This window comes from Coturnix japonica, chromosome 7 (genome assembly GCF_054131305.1).
Source record: "Coturnix japonica strain WE chromosome 7, WE-NBRP24, whole genome shotgun sequence".
Classification (NCBI taxonomy): domain Eukaryota; kingdom Metazoa; phylum Chordata; class Aves; order Galliformes; family Phasianidae; genus Coturnix; species Coturnix japonica.
The window spans coordinates 7,533,712-7,553,148 of NC_140669.1; the positions used below are offsets into that span (position 1 = coordinate 7,533,712).

At 36.0% G+C, this 19,437-nt stretch overlaps 2 long non-coding RNA genes across 3 annotated transcripts in view; one reads left to right on the plus strand and one right to left on the minus strand.

The window, feature by feature from the left end:
• Nucleotides 1–3,129: 3,129 nt before the first annotated feature.
• Nucleotides 3,130–17,533, minus strand: LOC116652598 (uncharacterized). The gene is made up of 2 exons (XR_014948196.1): nt 17,378–17,533; nt 3,130–3,336 (listed from the first exon to the last, which is right to left on the minus strand). It is a non-coding gene; the product is annotated as an uncharacterized LOC116652598 (long non-coding RNA).
• Nucleotides 4,884–19,437, plus strand: part of LOC107317017 (uncharacterized) — a 32,010-nt gene continuing 17,456 nt past the window's right edge. Inside the window, exons 1-5 of one of the 2 annotated variants that reach the window (XR_014948195.1) lie at nt 4,884–6,004; nt 7,212–7,259; nt 11,469–11,625; nt 13,254–13,300; nt 13,446–13,495. This is a non-coding gene — a long non-coding RNA (uncharacterized LOC107317017). The remainder of the gene's footprint in view (nt 6,005–7,211; nt 7,260–11,468; nt 11,626–13,253; nt 13,301–13,445; nt 13,496–19,437) is intronic. The other variant, XR_014948194.1, reaches the window with a different exon arrangement.

The following is a 19,437-nucleotide window of genomic DNA, read 5'->3' on the forward strand; positions in this document are numbered from 1 at the left end:
ACCTCTCAAGCAGAAAACAAGTTGTTTGCCATTTTCTTCTCTTGTCAGATCAAACCAATGCACATACTCAATATACCTATCTTGAGAAGTTTTCTTTATTGATGACTCTCACTTTCTCTGCAAACAATATATTTTCTACAGCAACCGTCCAGGTAAATAGGGTTCACTCTGGAAATAGAAGGAGCAGAACCATATGGGAGAGTATAAAAATGAACTGACCTGAACCACGATTCTGAAAACATTGTAAATTGTTTCCATACCTTGACAAATGTTCACACTGGTTAGGAATGCCTTTGTTGTTGTGACTTGTCCTCTTATTGCCTGGCATGTCCCAGAGAATAGTTTTGCTAGCATGCTAAATTGTGACACAGGGAGATAGTTCTACCGTTTCATCCAGTCTTCCTTGCTTTATTGACAGGCTTCTATTATGTTGCCATAAAACCCAATACATGAATAAGCTCAGAATCTGGTTGACTTTGTTTAATGTTTGTTTGACATGTGCTTTCAATGGTGTTTGAACTGCTGTAGTAGTGGGGAGGTGTCACAACTTCAGTAGACTCCGAAATGTGACTGGTTTGGTAGCAAACTGTTTAGTGGCTTTGTGGTGTGGAGGAAAGTATTGCACCCTATTTTATTTGCCTGGGAACCTCTGAAGTAATTTTTACCTCCTCCATGCATGTATACTTTAAGGAAGTCATAAATCTATTGCATATACAATAGCTGTGTAGCATAAGTGTCACAGATCATACAGCACATCTCTCCAGTACTACTCTTTTGGAACATTACTATTTGAGTATAGGGCCATCCTCAGAAAAATACTTCTTGCACACACAATCTACCATGACAGATAGCAGTCCTGTATAAAATAGTGAGTGTAGAGCACAAATGTACTCCAAATTTGCTTCTGCATTATCCTGTATTTTTATTAGTTTTATATACAATGTTTGTTTTCTGCTATTTGGGATTGTAATAACAGGAATTATGTCTCCTTCACTAAGCATGCTTCTTTAATATAAATAAGCTTTATATATGCTAATTAATAATGCATTGCATCTACAGTGACTACTGCATACAATAACCCTTAGGTGGAAAGGACTGCACATAGGCTGGTCCCTTAAAATCCAAAATTGTCAGATATTCTCTGCACACGGTAGTGACGTTGCATTTTTAAGAAGAGGTTTTTATTTTGCAGTTCAAGCTGGTAAGGATCTGGGCATGAAATTTTGCTTCTGATTTTATAAAAATCATTTAAAATTCTGAAATTAGGGATACCTTGTGATAAATTCATATTAAATGATAATAATACCATTTTGCCAAATTGTGCTGAAAACTGTTCTGAGAAGAAGGCAGACATTTCCACTGATTCATGAATCTTCAAATTGTCTTCAAATGATGAAGTGATCAGGTTCCTAGCACAGTAGCTGTGTGGACTGGCTATACCCCATGGTGATGGGGAAGTAGAAGGACACACCAAGCCAAAAAGAGCACTGCAGGAACCAAGGGTGACCTCCTGCCAGATGGACCCACACAGTATGTGGGGCACAGAGGAAAGACAGTAGCCTTCAGCTTGTGAGAAATATTATCAGTGTTTGGCTTTCCTGAACTATTCCCACTGATTTCCAGCACAGGAAGAGCAAGTTGATAGTGATTCTATTTACAATTCATTATAGGATTGTAGAAGATTGTTGAAGACAGGAACTACTGACCTCCTATTTCCCTTTCATCTGCAGGAGTACATTCACAAACGATAGTCTGCTTTAAGGACACTGGAGTGTAGAATTATACTGGGCTGCTTCTTCTACGATCTTCTTTATCTTGTGGGTCAGCAACATCACTAATTGGCACTTGACAGCACACTTCCAGATACTCCTTGTGAATCTCATAGTGTGACTGATGGTTGATAAAGAGAAGAATTCACGGATCCATTTTAGTCCATCAAAAACTAGATGCTGCATAGCATGTACCACATCTGGCAATTGATAGCACCATGTTTGCTAAGGTTATCTGATTGGAAGAGCTGCAAGCAATGAATAACGCAGCAAAGCTGCATGTGATAACATCCCCACAGTGAAACTGCATCTGCTGACAGCTTCACGCTTGCTATTTTAATATTCTGGACATTATAAGTGGAAAGTGCAAAGAAATGCTCCCAATTTCCTGAATGCACTTGCCAGACAAAGATACCCCACAATGCATTTGATACTTTTTTTTTTTTTTCACCTTGCTACTTTTTCAAATCATTTCTTTTTCAAATCATTTCTTTTGCATTATAAAATGGTAGGATTTTATTCATTTATTTATTTATTTTCTGATGCCTGAATGTATCTGCGGTATGGTTTTGTTTTGTAGTAGAACTGCTGCAACTTTTCTGCTCATGCCCAGAGAGGAGCAATCTGTCTGGAGAAACAGAGGAGCAAAATCTGTGTCTTTTGTTTTATAGGTCTAAATAAGTAATATTTCTATATACTTCATAAATTAATCATTTCAGGGCTCCGCTAAACACAAAAAAAAACAGTAACTCTGCTTTTTTAATATTCTCAAATATAAAAGATCCTTTCTGAGAATAGAAGAGTTCTCCATCCTCCAGCATGAGAAATCAAGTAGAGGAGGCAGGAAATCAGCACTGCTGGTCAAACTGAGGGATATGAAGGTCCAGAGGAGGGCCACAAGAATGATCAGAGGGCTAAAGCACCTCTGTTATGAAGAATGGCTGGGGGAGTTGGGTTTGTTTAGCTTGGATGAGAGAATGCTCTGGGGAGACCCCATTGCTGCCTTCCAGTACTTGAGGGGAGCTTATAAACAGGAGGGAGAATGAATTTTTACATGGTCTGATATTGGTCAGACAAGAGGTAACGGCTTTAAATTAAAGGAAGGGAAATTCAGGTTAGCTCTTAGGGGAAAATTCTTTACTCTGAGGGCAGTGAGGCAATGACACAGGCTTCCCAGAGAAGCTGCGGATGCTCCACCCCTGGAGATGCTCAAAGCCAGTTGGATGGGACCCTGGGCAGCCTGATGTGATGAGTGGCAATCAGCCTTACTTCGGTGGAACTAGATGATGTTTAAGGTCCCTATCAACCTAAGCCATATTATGACTCAATGATTCTATGCAGGCTGGCATATACAGAGTTGTTATCAGTCCTAATAAATGAAAATGTTTTATTGTACATGTTCAGTCACATTAGTAATTTATAAGGCTCATTTTACAGATTTCAAACAGTCTTCTCAGATGTGGACATCATGCCTACTTACAGTATCTTCAGTAGAAAGTAAAAAGCTATGTCACAGCATGCAGTCAACTGGATAGCTCTGATGTGCCATTGAATGATAGATGTTCTCCTGGCAGCAGAGGAAAATAGCATAGCAGAGAGAAATATTAGTGTTCTGTTGCATATTTTTTGTGCAATATAGTCCCTGAATCTCAAATGTCCTAACACTTGCATGCATTTCAGCACTGTGTTCTTATAAGTGCATTACATAAATCTGAATTCCAGGCAGAGCTATGCAGACTGGCAAACCCTTCTTCTCTGAACTCTATTATTTATAAGATTAAAACCCCTGAGGTTTCAAATGGCAGGTTTATTGTCAAGTACAATGTACTTTTCATTCTGAATGGACAAAAGCCTTTGAGCTTACCTGAGTCTGCATGGAAACCTTCCTGCCTGCCCTCAGTGCTACCACATGTATTAGTGGAGGCCAATCTTTTCTCCAGGGGTGTGAGACAAGCATCCTGTAGGGTCCTCCACCTGTACTACTGATAGGCACCCTGTTGGAGGAGAGCTATTTCTTTACAAGCATTGGGTGGATGGCCTCCATCCAGGGTTGTGTTAAAGCTAGAAGTACTTAGAAAACGTTATTTGCAGGAAACAGCTATCTACTTAGTTCAGCTTTTGGATTTCTTCGCATTATACCTGCATAAAGATGTTGAACCTTGCACATGTGACCATTCTTCAGAGTTGTTCACTGATAATGGCATGAGATGGTCACAAATTATTTGCTCTATGGTTATTAATTATTTGGTACTTATGTGGTGGGATGATTCTTTAAAGTCACAAACAATGACTGTTCTCCCTGACCAATTTTGTGAATTAAAACAAACAAACAAACAACAACAACAAAAAACAGCAAAAACAAACAAGCAATAAAACAGTATAGAAAAGATAGAGGAATTTAAAAAGATTTTAGAAAGGCTAAATATTGCTGATGCAGGTCACACATCTGTTTATGTAAGAGTATTTCCAAACAATCCAGCAAAGTAAACTAGGCTACAGTCAGATATATTCAAAAGGAAGGCTTTTATATATTTTCAAATGGAGAAGGCAATTAAGGTTCCTTGAATGGCCATTAAAGACCATATTCTGAGGAATTTCAGCTGAGGCATTTTAAAGAAACCATAGTTGGTCTTCCAAAGTGTCAAATGCCTTTCAGATGTGCTCGTGTTAATGAAACATATATTCATCAATCTTTAGGGTGGGAGGTTTTTACAGCTGCTTACCATTGCTATATATGCACATAAAATTTCCTCTCTTGTTCTCAAATCACAGACAAGGGGAAAAAAAGAAATATTTTTTTAACTAAAGAAGTTCCTTGAACTGCTCCTGAAAGTGATCACAACAAACTGCTGACCACCCTGTTTGCTGCATGTTTTCTTATGCCAAGACTTTTAGAACTTGTGGAGGTCTGCAAATGGAATCCAGTTAATTTTTGTAAGATCTTGCTAACTAACATTTTGTTACTTTTTGTAACAAAGATAGGAGCTTTTGGACTTTGGATGGAAGAATGTAAAAAGTAAATAATGGTTAGTATAAGAAAGGGCATACAGTTCTTTTTTAATGGATTAATAAGAGCAATTAACCTTGTGGTGCATTAACATTTTAGGACTGAAATGTGAGTTAGTTTTACATGAAGTGTCCTTGTAAAGGTCAAAGTCAAACTGAATTTTTAAAGAAAATTTAAATTCAAAAGTTTGCATTTTCCATCATTGTCTATAGTATGAATGATCTAACTTTAATACCCGAAAAATTAAATACAGTATGAGATACTTAGCTGATTAATATTAGAAATGCACATTTAAACTATACTTTGCGAGACCAATAAGTTATTAGTCAGAATTAATTTAATTGTATTCTATCTGTTCTTGTGCTTCTGAAGTCTGACATGTTATAAGTAAATCAAATGTATTATGATTATGCCAAATGACCACCAGAACCTCTAAGTTACATAAGTGGTAGTGGTACACTTGCTGTATTTAATATTCAAGTATAAATGCCCTTAGTTAAGTTTAGTCACTTCCATGTGCCTATTCAGAAGGGTTATATTTCCAGCCAAGATCTTGATATAACCAGTACTTATAATTGTTGTGTATAGACAGAGGGGAAATGAAGCATGACCTGGAAGGGAAATCAGAGTCTGTTGTCAGGAATCATCCTCAAAAATTTGCTTTATTAAAAAGGATTCTAGAGTTAGCATTGCAGGGAGCAACACGTTGATGTTCTTTATTTTTACAAGCTATATGTCTCTATATACACTTATTTTCTGAACTCAGACTTCTGGATGCAACTATTTTCTCAGTAATATGATAGGGGACTATTTAATGACTAAAAATTCTTTTTCACTGAATATTATCTTTCACAGCTTTTGGCTTATACTTTAATTTGTCTTTTGGGCTTTTGCTTATGATTCTTCAGTTTGTTTAAAAGCATGTGGATGTTTGGTCTGGTTCCTATTGGTGGTTGCTGTAGACTTTCCAAAGCAGAAGAGTCTGTCAGATGGAAGTTACACAGCTTGATGGCTCATACATCTTCCTTCTCTCCTACAGCTGTATCAGGTCAAGTTCTTGGCTATAAGAGAGAGTTTCTAGTTGAGGCCCAGGAACAAAAGGTGTTTTTCCTTACAGTGCTTGCATGTTTCCCGACTGACCTCTTTTTTCCTCATCTGACTTGAAAGAAAAGATGCCAGCAATGATCTTGGGATGAAGACACTGTGCATATAACAGCATGTTTTCCAGGTGATTTTCATCTTTCTCTTCTCTTATTTGAATCCTCATATGTTCTGTGGAATGTATAATTTCTTGAGGGCAGAAGCTGTTTCATGTGGCTACAGTGGTGGCACAGAAAGCTGAGAAGGATATAGGATGCTATTTGTTAAGTGAATAGTTGCTGACACATTATTTCAAGTTATTTAACTGGTGTCCTTCTCTTTTCTGTTAAGTCTATTCCACAATTGTCATAAGGCATATCTTAATGTGTAGATTATTAATTATTTTTCCACATGTTCATTAAAATTCCATCTGCTCAGATGCATGACTTAGGAGAAATTCTCCTTGTTTAGTAGCCTTAATAATGATGATATCTTTGCCTAGTCCTTGAGTGTCAAAACAGAATTAAGAAATAACAAGGAGGAAACTAAATTGCAAGATTCATGTAAGATACGGAAAATATCTGTGGCCAGTTTTTCACATATGACTGGTATGACATGAACCAGCAATCAGGAAAAGGACCAATGATAATAGAATCTGTAATAAAGCATGTCTGAAAGAAATTTTAGTCTTAATTAGTAGACAAAGCAGCCGAGAAACTAACTGAAAGGAAAAAATAAAAGCAAACATTGATAACAGTGTAGATCACTCATGGCTAAAAAGAGTTGTATGTGTATTGCTTAGAGTTGATCATTACTTGCATTCTAAGGTTTCTTCGTATTTATCTTTTATTTTAGAGTATTGCAGATTTTGTAAGCTTCAAAATGTGAATTAGGCTTAGTAAAGGTCTGGATGGTGAGTTGTTCAATTGCTTCACAGGCTTAGGTTGGTTGTTTGGGTTTTCAGAATGATTCTTTTACATGTATACCACATAATGTCAAAAAAGTCATGGAGATGGCTTAGAGATAGATGTGCAGATAAAGAATGGAGGCTGTCCAAAATGGTAGATAGACCTCATAATCAGTAAATGATATCAAAGAAAATTATAGCAAGTCTTAGAGACCAATAATGGAGGAAGGGAGTTAAAGAGAAAAAAAAATCATTCTTGAATGAATCCTGTAAAATGCAACAGTGTTTTCTAAAGGGGTCTATTAAAATTCAGTTTATTTGTTGAAAATTAGAGCTTTTGATATCTTCAGATGGCATCTCTTTGCAGATAAGTTTGAAAAACCTGGGTTTACCTGTACCACATCAGATTATCATTCTATAGATATTTATTGATAGTCTCCTTTTCCAGGTACTTCTGGCAGTAGGGAGATAGATGAGGTCTGTGAACTTCTCAGAAGTGAGTATATCTCTGTTATGTTTGTAAGCACCCTTCACTATTTTGTTGCCAAAGGTTGCAGATAGTCACATTCAAATAGCAAAACCCACACCTCAAAAGCTGATCTAATTTCACATCTGTCTGTACTCACAACAAAGGCAAAGAACAATATTGTCTGCTGCCCTGTTTTTGGTATGTAAGCAACAAAACATCAGAAGGAAAACAATTAAGTACACAAACTTGTCTAATATGAAGAAAAACATCCAGAAAAAAAAAAACTCTTTTGATGGTAGTTTGTTCATTGACAGTGATGTTCATAGGGAACCAGCAGTAACTGGTAGATTATCACTTGACTTCTGAGAAGTTTTTGTTAATGAAGTACAAGCTTCTAGCCTTTTTCTTAAAGAAGTGGACTATCCACCAAACCTGTCTCTGTGATAAAAGGAATGTTTTCACCCTGAAAACCTCTGCTTTCACAAGGTGGTTCTGAGGATGGAGTTGATGCTGACCAAGAGAGATGTACTCTTTCTGCTGAATTCCCAGAAACCTGCTTTGTCGGGTTTAGAAGACAGCATTCTGGAGAGATTCTCTGAGAACCACCTAACATTAGAAATATTACAGGCTTTATCCTTCTAGTCTCCTCTCTCAAAAGTAAGATCAGCTTACAAAATTATTCCATTTTATAATGAGACCTGATGTTAGAAAGACACCATTTTTTGCCTTCAAAGCTTTGAAAATTGTTAGCACAGGCAAACAATCCGATCTATCTTTGAGTCTCAGCTCACTCCTGTTTAGATACCTCTCCCTCTTATCTTCCTAATCTCTTCTACTATCCACAGATACTGCTAGTCAATTGGGACATCAAAGATTATGCCATTTTATTTTTACATGCCTTATGTTTCCAGTTAATTAAACTGGCTTTTGAATTTAAATACAACAATACCACTGAGGCAGTTATAGAAATAAAAGTATAAAAAATGATTCTGGCATTTGTGTAGCAAATGTTCAAATTAGTGATATTAATGACAGAAATTATTACAGGCAATCTAGGGGAAAAAAATAAATCTCTGACTAAAATGGGAAAACATGACTTTTAAGAGTCAAATGCAATCCTAAGAGAGTATTGCAGGTCCCTAGTGTGTGGTAGTGGTGATGGTGCAAGTGTTTATACATCATTCTGAACAAAAAGAACAACTTAATCCTACAACTATGGCTGAAGTAAATTCTCTGGCTTTATCTTCTGAGAGCTGGTTTAATTTTCAGTAGTGGTATCTGTCCTGTCTGATCTGCAGCATAGTTAAAGCTTTACCACGTACCTGATTAAGTCAAAAGAATAATAAGAGGAAACATTTACTTGAAAAGTCTCAGTGGTAGCCCCATAATATCAGGGAGGAAATTTTGGTCCTACTGTTACCAGAATCGACCGACCATGAGGGGTAAGGCAGCTGTGGTCCAGCTGGGACCATGAAGAAGAATATCCATAGCAGTTGCTCAGTGATATCTTTACATTCTGAATGGAAAATCAGCGATGAATTCAAAAATATCAAATGAAGTTCAGCTAATTACCGTGTTATATCAGATCAAATTTCTGATTATTTCTTCAATCAGCATTTACTGTATGACTGAGTCACAATAAATATTTCAGGAATATGGTGAAGCTGTGCATTTATACCTTTGTTTATTACAAATCTGTGCACAGAGCTCTACCTGCAGAGATACTTGTCAGTCAAACAGATGTCCCCATATTAATTCTCTTTATCTAATTGGGAAATAGAGGTGAGATAGCATTTAGATAATGTCTGATATAAATGATTATGTTAAAAATACAAACACCTATCATGATAGTATATATGTTATGTCTAGGCTGAAGCAGAATCACAACACAGATTCATTGTAAAGATAAAACAAATCAGTGTAAAAGTGGAGTCACACAAGTCTTTTCTTGGTCATTTAGAGTTGAAAGAATAGCAGCAGAAAAATCTGTGAGAATAATGGCTGTACTGTATGGGACAATTCTATTGCTTATTTTGTAAAAATAATTTATGTTTGCCTGGTGCATGGAAATATATACATGGGTCTGTAATTTGTATGATATTACTTTAGTCATTGATTACCACTTCTAGCTCTAGCATTTTAGCATAGGAAATGGTAAGGAAACACACACGTAATGCAAAAAGAAATACTACCATTACAAAAAAAGCCCCACAAACTTGCCTTAATAAAAATGTATCTACCTTTTTTTCTCAGCATTGAAGATCCGCTTGAATCTGCGCCTTTATAAAAGTGTCCTGTTTTGTACAAATAACCACAAACCCAATCAAGCTCATCTTTAATTTGGACTTGTTGTGAATAGTGGTCTTATTACTAAATCAAAGTTATGTTTTTATCCGTTTTGTTTTTTAATAATTTTGTTGCATTTTTCTGCTTTATTTTAGATTGAAGATGATGCTGTATTTGTTAGATAAAGAACCAAACAAATTCATATATGCAAATATTTCACAAATTTGACAAATGCTATAGATTATACAACTGCCACGTTATCATGTCCATAACTTTAAAGCCTTTGCTTTGGTACAAATGAACTGGTAGGCAGGATAAGTTGTATCAGGTTGTCATTGACTGCTAAGAATGACTGCATAATTGCACATTTTATTCTATCCAGATAAAGATGTCTTTGAATTATCCATTTTTTTTTCCAGGGTGTATTTAAAAAGTGTAGGAAGGAAAACATGAAAATATACGGCCTTTTGAAGCAAATTAGCAGTAAAAATGAAGTCGCAAAATATTTCCCTTTTCCCCGCTGGCTTGTAACTAATGTGGGTTTCTTGAAGTTTTACATGCCCACAAAAAATGATAAATATGTTAGAAAAAGGAAGGGAAAAATGAAAGAGTAAGCTGACCATATAAAGTAGCTGATGTAAAGATGGAGAGACATAGCCATAGAAACTAGTCACATAAATAGTCATGAAATGAAAAGTTTCAGATTTGTATTGAAGTAAAAAAAAACTACTTAGAGAAAGGCCAACAGGCCAGACTAAATAATCCTCGACTTAACGTCCAATTCTGAATCACATATTAGCTGCAGAGATTTTAATGTAAATATGCCATTACACTGTCATTACAGTGATCAGGCTGCATGGCTCACAGGTCACATCTCAGCCACTGTTAATTTTGCAGGCAAAAGCTTTTTTTCTCTTGAAATGTTAATAACTTTCTATTAGTTAATGTAGCGTGACTAAAATTCAGATTAGATATAATTCATTTTAATATCTGTGACTGGCTATCCCGATCATTTAGCAATGGTTTCCAGCTGAATACAAGATGCTAAATTGGACTCATTTGCATAGCCCTGTTAAAGCAATGCCATTCTCTAAATGTAGGCATCTTGAAATTAATTTAAAAGATTTTTTTTCCCCTGGTTTTGCTACCAGGATAAAATCTTCTGCTAACAACTAATTGAAGTTACTATAGGCCTAACACACATCTTTTTCCTTCTTTTTTTTCAGGAACAAATGACTAGTTAATATCATTAACTAGGGAAAAAATAGCCTCAGTTCTTCTTAGAGTATAAAATGGTCGAATGTAGGAATTGTGGACAGACCAGCCATCACTGTTTGTAAGCTTTGAAATTAATATGGTTTCCTACTTTTAAGCATACTCAGCTTCATTGTTGTATGTCAGAAGTTAGCGGTGGAATGACCTTGAAATGATCACTGAATCCACTGGGTTTGTTTAAAGCTCTAAAACACATGTACATTTGAGGTGTAGTTTAGCTAAACTGTACAGCTTTGTGGACCTACACCAGGTTCAGCACACTGTAAAATGTAGGTTGTTATTAATCACTAATACTCTTCCTTTAACATGCACATATAACATAATTTAATGTTAATGGGAGATACATTAGATCCACAAGGAAAAAATGGCTGTCCAACTTATCACACCCAATCTTTGAATGTATTTCAATAAACATATATGTAGGGGTTTTCTGGGACAATGACTTGATGCAATTGTAAAGATGGATGATCAGAAGCCTTTTTCTTTTAAATTAAATGCAAACAAGTAAACAAGTCTATTACTTCTATTACATTTGTCAGTATGAACCACATATGTAGTGTATTGTATATATCCATGTACCCAATTGAAAGTAGTGTCTCCTGAATGCTAATTAGACACTCATACGTGCAAGGACATAAATCAACTGTGTTCTTTTTATTATTTGCATTATCACAGTACCTAAAAGTTGTTGTGGTGGAGCTTGGAACCCTGTCATGCTGGTGTGTGTACAAACATGTGGTCTCCCATCCCGAGGAGGATCAAAAGAACTCTACGACTGCAAGAGGAGAGGCAGTTCTTTCCCTTAATTTACACACATGAAACCAAGAACAAGGTCAGAAACAGAATAATGAAAGTGTCATGGACTGACACTGCATCAGATTATGTAACTGTAAAATTTTACATGCTTCACAGTAAAGGAATTTACCAATCTTTAATTTAAAATAATTGAGGAATGTGAGAGATATAGTTGAGGGTGAAAATGGTGGTTAATATGCTTTCATGTTTCTTTACAGTTCCAAAGTGTTTGATGCCTCTGTGTTACAAAGCAGAAGACTCCTTGGCTGCCAGTAAAATCCTAAGATTTTTTAGTGCTGTATTCATCCTCCAATTTGCTAAAAACCTTTTGTAACAGTTAAAATTAAATAAATAAATAACATAAATTAGGAGTAAAAATTATAAAGGAAATATTTTGCATAGCACCTAGATTCACCAGCAGGACATAAAATTATTGAAATTATTTTCATACAGTTGTTAAAAGCACAAGAACTGGTTTTTTAAGAGCATGGATTTGAAGTAAGAAAATCATTATAGAAGCCTGTCAGCCCTGACACCCTGTGTCTGGGAGAAGGCTGTGCGGCCCTGGTATGATATCACCTGAGTGCCAGATGCAAGACCACTATAGATGTGGTAGGGAAGTGTGGGATGATAATATGTTGGCCTGCTAATGTACACATACTTAAATATATGTAACATCTCTTTACCTTTCTGTCAGCAGGGAGCTTCTTCAGACAATTTAAATGTGCTTCTCTCTATCTCCTACACTTTCACAGTAAAAAACAATGTGTTCTGGAATGCTTTGTCTGCTTAAGTTTAAATGACGACCAGCACTTTCATGGGGAGTCTTATCTGATTTTCAGCTCAATTTTCTTCTCTCAGTTGGTCATAAAACTACCAATCAAGCTAAAGAAAATGCTTACTCACAGCAATGTTGGACAGATGTGCTTCTGCATTTGTAATGAATTTGTACCCTTTGTACATGGGAATGAAATGTCATGTGCAAAATTAATAGATAAAAGTATGCATCTTTCATTATAAAATAACCATTTACCAATCCCCAAATCCAGAGTTTCTGTATCTTATTTTTTAATAGAAATACGAGGTTGTTTTTTGTTGTTTGTCTTTGTAGAAATTTATTTAAAATTATAATAATGACAAATAAATTGACTTCTGCTTGGATAAACATTAACTTTTATGTAATTGCTGGCTGGTATTGTGATATTAGAAATAGGAAAGCCTGAATCAACGAATTATAACATCCATTACAGCATTAAGGAAGGGTATAAATGAGACCTGGATATCCCCAATTTTGAGATAGTTTAGAATTTTGATGGCCAGTATGGAACCGAAGGAATTTCAAGGTTCTCCAGATTGTGTTTGTTCTGGTTTGTCTCTTTAGAAGAGTGGAAGACCAGATCACTGTTAAATAAGCAGTGATAAACTTCTTGATTGGACAGGGAGAGGAAGATTATTTGTAAATATTTTAATTGCCTCCACATGGACTTTGGATAGAAAAGCTTATGAAATAGCACCCACAGCCTCAAAGCACATCAATCTATTTTATCCTGTCAGTGAGTGAAAAAGCTTATGCCCAACCCTGTTTTACGTTGTTCTCTTCCAGTGTTTCTATTTTCATCTCTTTTAAAATTACTTTATATACAGTTGGTTTCTTTTGTTTTACAGAAACCAACAGAATGACTAGGTGCCAGCAATTCACTTGGAGACGAGAGGTAACAATAACTGCTGTCTGGGGTGTGCTGGGATAAGGTGTAAGGGCTGGATTTGAATCTATATTTGAAACTAACCCCAGATAATTGTACCTCTTGCTTCAAGGGCTGTTCTTTTTACACTATCAAAAATTCTCCTCTTTTTCAGAATTGTAGAAAATTTGGAGCCCCTTACTGTGGTTCACAGCAAAGAAAATGGTACGTTCTACATTCACTCCAGGTATTTCCATACATGTAATGCTGTGGTAAAGAAATGAGTTGGTTGGCTGATTGGTTTTCATTTTCTGAAAAAAGAAACAAACTTGTGAAATGTATTGAATCATTTGGAGCTATCTCATTATAGCTTAAATAACCACAGTAAAGCTCCAAATAATCCAAGAGAACTTCTATCAATCATTCCCTTAGTTTAAAAAATAACACTGATTGACTAGGAAAAAAAAAAACAACTGTGAGGAAATCAGGACCAGTGTGTAGATATTTTATTAATAGAAGAAGAAACCAAATTCAGTGAATAAATTATGCATTATAAATTATTCCCCCAGGATATAAGCCGTAACTTTATTCTACTGTAAATTTCTGAGCTATATTTATGCCCTTGTTTGTCCAGTCATCAGACAGACACAGAACAAAACATAGTGTCTAAGCACTTTTCCTCGGGCTTTTCCAGTACAAGTTCACAGGTTAGCAGCCTTTCTTGCATGTTATGCATCCAACCAACCTGCTGCCATCTACTTTTCCTCAAGAAAGGTGCCTTCTTTCATGCTGTATATGGCATAAAGACCTCTGTGGCTCTCTTCTGGACTCAAGAGGGACATTATTGCAGCTTCCCATATCTAAAGTCTGCGTTGAAGTGCATAGGTCAGAGAATTTTCCAGCCAAGAGCTAATGCAGCTTGTTGTGCCTTTGAGATTTCTGGTTTACGAACACAGTCCTTGCAGTGTGACTCTGTGGCCACAGAAAGAAATAGGCCCTTTATGCCACATTTGAAAAATAGCATCCTTTGTCTACCTCTTAAATTGTAACAGAAATATACAGTGAAGTGCACAGCTTGTCTTTTTTTTCTAGATCTATATCCTCTAGGGCACTGAACTGAAGTTACTTGTGTCTCAGATCAAAGTCATTTCACTTAGAAACTCAGGTTGAGCTTGAAGGCACAGTCTCTTAAGTGAAGGTCAATGGTTTATCCATTACAGCACCCAACCCCAAATTATTTTTGCAATTAGTAATATTTATATCTGTTTTTATAGTGTAAAAGAATAAAGAAAGGACAGTCAGCATTTTCAAGAAATACAAGTTAAAGGTGTCCTATCATTTAAAATGATATATCATGTTAGAAAGGAAACTTAAAAGCTGGCATATGCAATCTAAAATTAAATACAGATTTTGAATTTCAGGCTGTGAAGCTAAAAAGATCAAAGGAAACTCTTTACAGTTCTTTGGAATTTGGTATTATACTTCCCGGGAGGTCATTTACTCCCATAATTTAGTCTGACTTATTTTGGCTTCAGTTCCATTAAAAGTATGTAGCAAAAAGAGGGCTTCTTTTTACTTTAATTTTTAACTGCAACCTGTCAGTTAAAGGGGAAAAAAGAAAAAAAGTGTCTGGAAGAGGATGATCTACAGAAGTACTAATAGCTTTCAAATCTTTTGACTTTTTGAGCCTGATATGGCTAGAAACTTATCTGGAAAGATTGTATTTTAACCCTTTTGACTGTTCCTGGACATAATGTGCGCTTTTATTGAAAGGGAACTTATTCACTGCCCTTGAGCACATATTCTGTCATTTTCACAATAACATCTTCCTTAACTGCACTGTCTCGGCTTGTTGGACACAATAGTAGTAGGACCCCAAGTTTAAGGTTCCTATAGGCATGCATCAAAAGAATGCCTATCATAAGACAGGGAAGTATCCAGTTTTCCTACTGTCTGGAGAAACCAAAAAATGAGAAGGATACCTGCTGTGATGTGAAGGCACTGCTGATGGGTCTGAACAGACTAAAACGTAGTCTTACTTCACTGTACTTTGGGATCAAGAAATGCACGGTAGTTCCAAAAGGATGACAAAAATTTTAAAGAACTTTTGCCTTTCAGAGAAGATCTGGTATAGGTAGTACTGAGGTTATTCTTTTTAACCTATACCATCTGTGCAAGCAGGCCTTACAAACAAACAAACTAACAAGAAACAAAAAACCACAGATGCTCTCTGTTCTGAGACAATGTTAAGAACACCTGGCAGTAGCAGGAGAGGTGGTCCAGGAATGTGCTTTCACCTTCCCCATTAGCGCCAATCCCTGATGAAGAATGAAAGGAGATGGTACCAACAGCTGAAATTGTCATCTGCAAGAGGCTTACTCTGGCCAGTCTTGAGGACAGAGGAAAAGACAGGAAATGGGCAGAGATATCCAGTCTGTAAAAGACTTTGCTTGACATTCAGGCTTTCAGCTGATCCTGAAGAAAGTCCCAGCAAAACCACCCAAAAGCTATGTGATCTTACTGCATTCTAAGATGCATTTCCATATGCTAGATGTTTACATATATATTGATTTACTTTTTGTTTTGACCACATAATTTAATTATTTTATACTCAATTCAAGGCAATACATCCAGTTCCTTGAGAAGCATGCATTTGATGGAGTTCATCTCTTCTCTCCTGCCTTCATTTACTTTCTAAATTGCTAGAGGTTTTTGAATGTTTCCCTTTCCCTCCTTTCCCTTTACTGCAGCATGGCAAATTAAGCTAATGAAACAAAAGTAGTATTAAACCATAACAAACATGATGGACTGGCCTTATTTCTGGTGCAAAAATTAGGACACTGTTCCATCAGAATGGACTAATGACAATCTAGTGTTCACCAAGAATTGTCCAGCAAGATACATGTTTGAAAAAATCCTCCTGTATTAATAATGCTTTTTAAAACATGGGTGTTTCCATCTGACAGAACCAAAGGGATTAAAATTCTTTTTTTCTTTCAGTTTTGGTTTTTTTGTTGTTGTTGTTTTTTTGGTGTTTTTCTTTTTTCCCCAGCCAAGAGAGCAGTGGCAGCAGAGAGGTTAATTCTCCTCTTTTCATGCAGGTATCTACTTAGAAGAGAAGTGATTAAAGGAGTTTCTTTTTTGGCATAAAAGTGTTTTTCTAATCTTGTTGAAGTGTCTAAAATGTGTTTGAAGAGCCAGATAAAAGCATGGACTTTATATTTAATGAGTTATCAGTTATCTGTTCCACTGTTTATTTTGCTCTGTCATTGAAACATATTTTCTTAAAATGTTTTTTTCTTCACTGCAGTCAATAGGCAGTAATGATGCAAGACATACAGGATAAATTTCAGGATAAATAGCTCTCGCTCAGACTTATACAATTGCAAAGACAAAGCCAGGAAGAGATTGCTCATTTTAAAAAACATTGGGAAAATCTGAATTTCATAGAGATACTTGTGATAACAACAGATTTCGTGTACACTTCCTTAGCAAGTTCCCTAAGTGTTTCTGTTAATATACTGTTGCCAAGACTCTCATCTCTACAGTGTCCTACTGGTTATTCTCTTTCTCTCTCTCTACTCTCTTTCTAATTTGGATTAAAATTTTGTTTGTTTAATTAGGCATCAAGTACTGACATGCAATAGAATGTTATTTTGAATATAAACAAAGTATCATCTACTTTAAATCACAGACAATAGAATTCCTACCCCTAAAGCTAGAAGTGGGAAAAAACTCACTATAGTCAAGCAAACCTGTAGCTAAAAAGATTAACATAGTACCATGCTGCAAAAGTTCTCTGCTGTTTTTAGATCGTTCAGTGGAAAATTAGACCTAGACTGTTTATTGAACTAAAGGCATACATGTGATAAAGACAGCTCTCTGTTCTTACAAAGATATCAACCGCTCCTATCATCATAGGATTCCATACTATGCTTTACCACTGGGGATGGAATAGATCCAAAGCAGAGGAAGAAAAGCTGTCTGAGCACATGTAGAACTTCCCTGAACAGCAGTGGCTTTTTGTGCTTCTACCATGTATTTGAAAAACCATTATGTCCAAAAAAAATCCCAAGTCATAGATAATATATGGAAAATGAGGCTTACCTGTGATCTCCAAGGACCATGTTCTCCACTGAGTAGCATATGTTCTCTGGCATCAAGTGTCTGCAATGCTCTGCCTAAACCTGAGGATCTGAATGGCTTCATCTTCAAGGAGCACACGGTAGACTCACATGTTACAATGGCTGTTTAGATGGTTCACTGAAACATGGAATTTTGTTGACTCAGAAATAAATAAGATAGCCTAGAGTGTTAGCAAAAGTTCTAAATCTATCTAATCCCCATATAAATAGCTAGGCATTACATTAACTCTGCTAGTCTCAGAAACTGAGATTCTCCCGTGTTAAACATTTCTTTTTTCACTATTGCTCAGTCCTCTTCATCTAAACCTGGCTGCCCTCTCTTCCCCTAGAAATTGCAAGAGTTGGAAGGCGCAGCAGTCCAGCTTCGGTATCCATTGAGATCAAAACTAAAGAAATGGACCCATCTCTATTCAAAATGAATTTCTTTTATACGAAAAACACAAAGGAAACTGAAGCTACATTTCTAAATACTGAAAAGCAAAGAATAAAGGTGACTTTTCCCTTAAAGTGTTCTATGCCAACGTCATTTAGTGCTTTGGCAAATCCCAGGATATTCTAAGAGGACTAGTTTAGGGTAGTAAGCCATGCACATACCTTTTCATTAGCTGCTTATTTTCAAACAGAGGCCTACAGAAATTCCATTGCTCTGAACCCTCACAGGGGAATGGAGCAAACAGAAAAGATCTTGTTAAAAGTGTCTTTCTCCAAAGACTACTTTTTTTCCTTTTTTTAAAGTACTCTTCTCTGGGAAAAGAGAAAGCAGGCTTAGCTGAATATGCCCACCGTGCCAACTTCTAATACTTTCTTGTATTTGTCAATGGCACCAGCCAGTTTTGGCATCATTTCCTGTTTGTCTATGGCTAGGGTACCTGAAAGGAGGCTTGGTCACTTCTGTGGATAGATTTCATGAGACTGGACTCTGTATGTGCCTGGCTTCTGCTTCTCCTGTGTATACCAATGATTAACAATGATTAGTATTTAGTTACACAGAAGCAGTGCTTACACAAGGTTAGTGCTTTGCTCTTGTGTTCTGCTTTCTGTCACTCATCCTTCAACCCGGAGTCCTCTATTTAGCATTAGAACTACCTTGAATATTCTTCTGTCATCTCTAACAACCCCCACTCTGCTTTGTACTATGGTCTTTCTGAGCATCTTTGATAGCTGATTTTTTCCTCTCCTTACCGTTTTTCCTTCTTCATTAAAATAACATTTTAAATCCTTTCTTTTCTCCCTTAGAGACTGCTTCTTTCTCTTCTTTTTTTCCCAACCTTTTCTCACCTCTGAGAAGTTAAAGTTCCTGAGGTGAATATTATGTCTTGTCAGTCCCAGGGCTCTTTCTTCACAACTGTGTATCTACTGTCTTGTTCTCCAAATTTCTATCACAAACCTATACAATAATAATATATTAATAATTACTGTATTGAATTTTGTAGCTGTATGTGCATGATAGTGTACAAGCAGATATTAACGTGATATTGAGATTTTAATATTATGCAAGGAGAAACATAATTTAAGCAAATCAATAAGGGTTAATGAAACTTAGATCTTGTCAAGAGTAATCTGATATATATTGATGAGAACTTTAGGATGTTATACATATGTAGAGAGAAACAGGTTTTATGTAAACTTTGATTTGATTTTGCAAAATATTTTATTACAAAACTTGAATATCAGAAGATTAATACGGTACATATTAAGTATACTAAACATGACATTGTTCTTAAAAATGTAGTTGCAAATAGCAAGCTATCCACTGAATACACATTTCTAATGTGTTGTTAGTCTTTTTTTATCTTAATTCATGGTGTAGAAAAAAACCAGAAGTTGTAGACAATGATAAGAGTATGAATGCAACATATAAATAAGAGATTAAGGAATAATGAAAACTCTTATAGGATACTTTGAAAACAATAGAGTTAGGAACAACCAAATTGCATTTCAGTGAAGGTAAGATCATACAATGAGGTATAAAAGAGCATGTGCAGGGATGCTTAAAGAAGAGTGCACTTATCTTGGAAAACA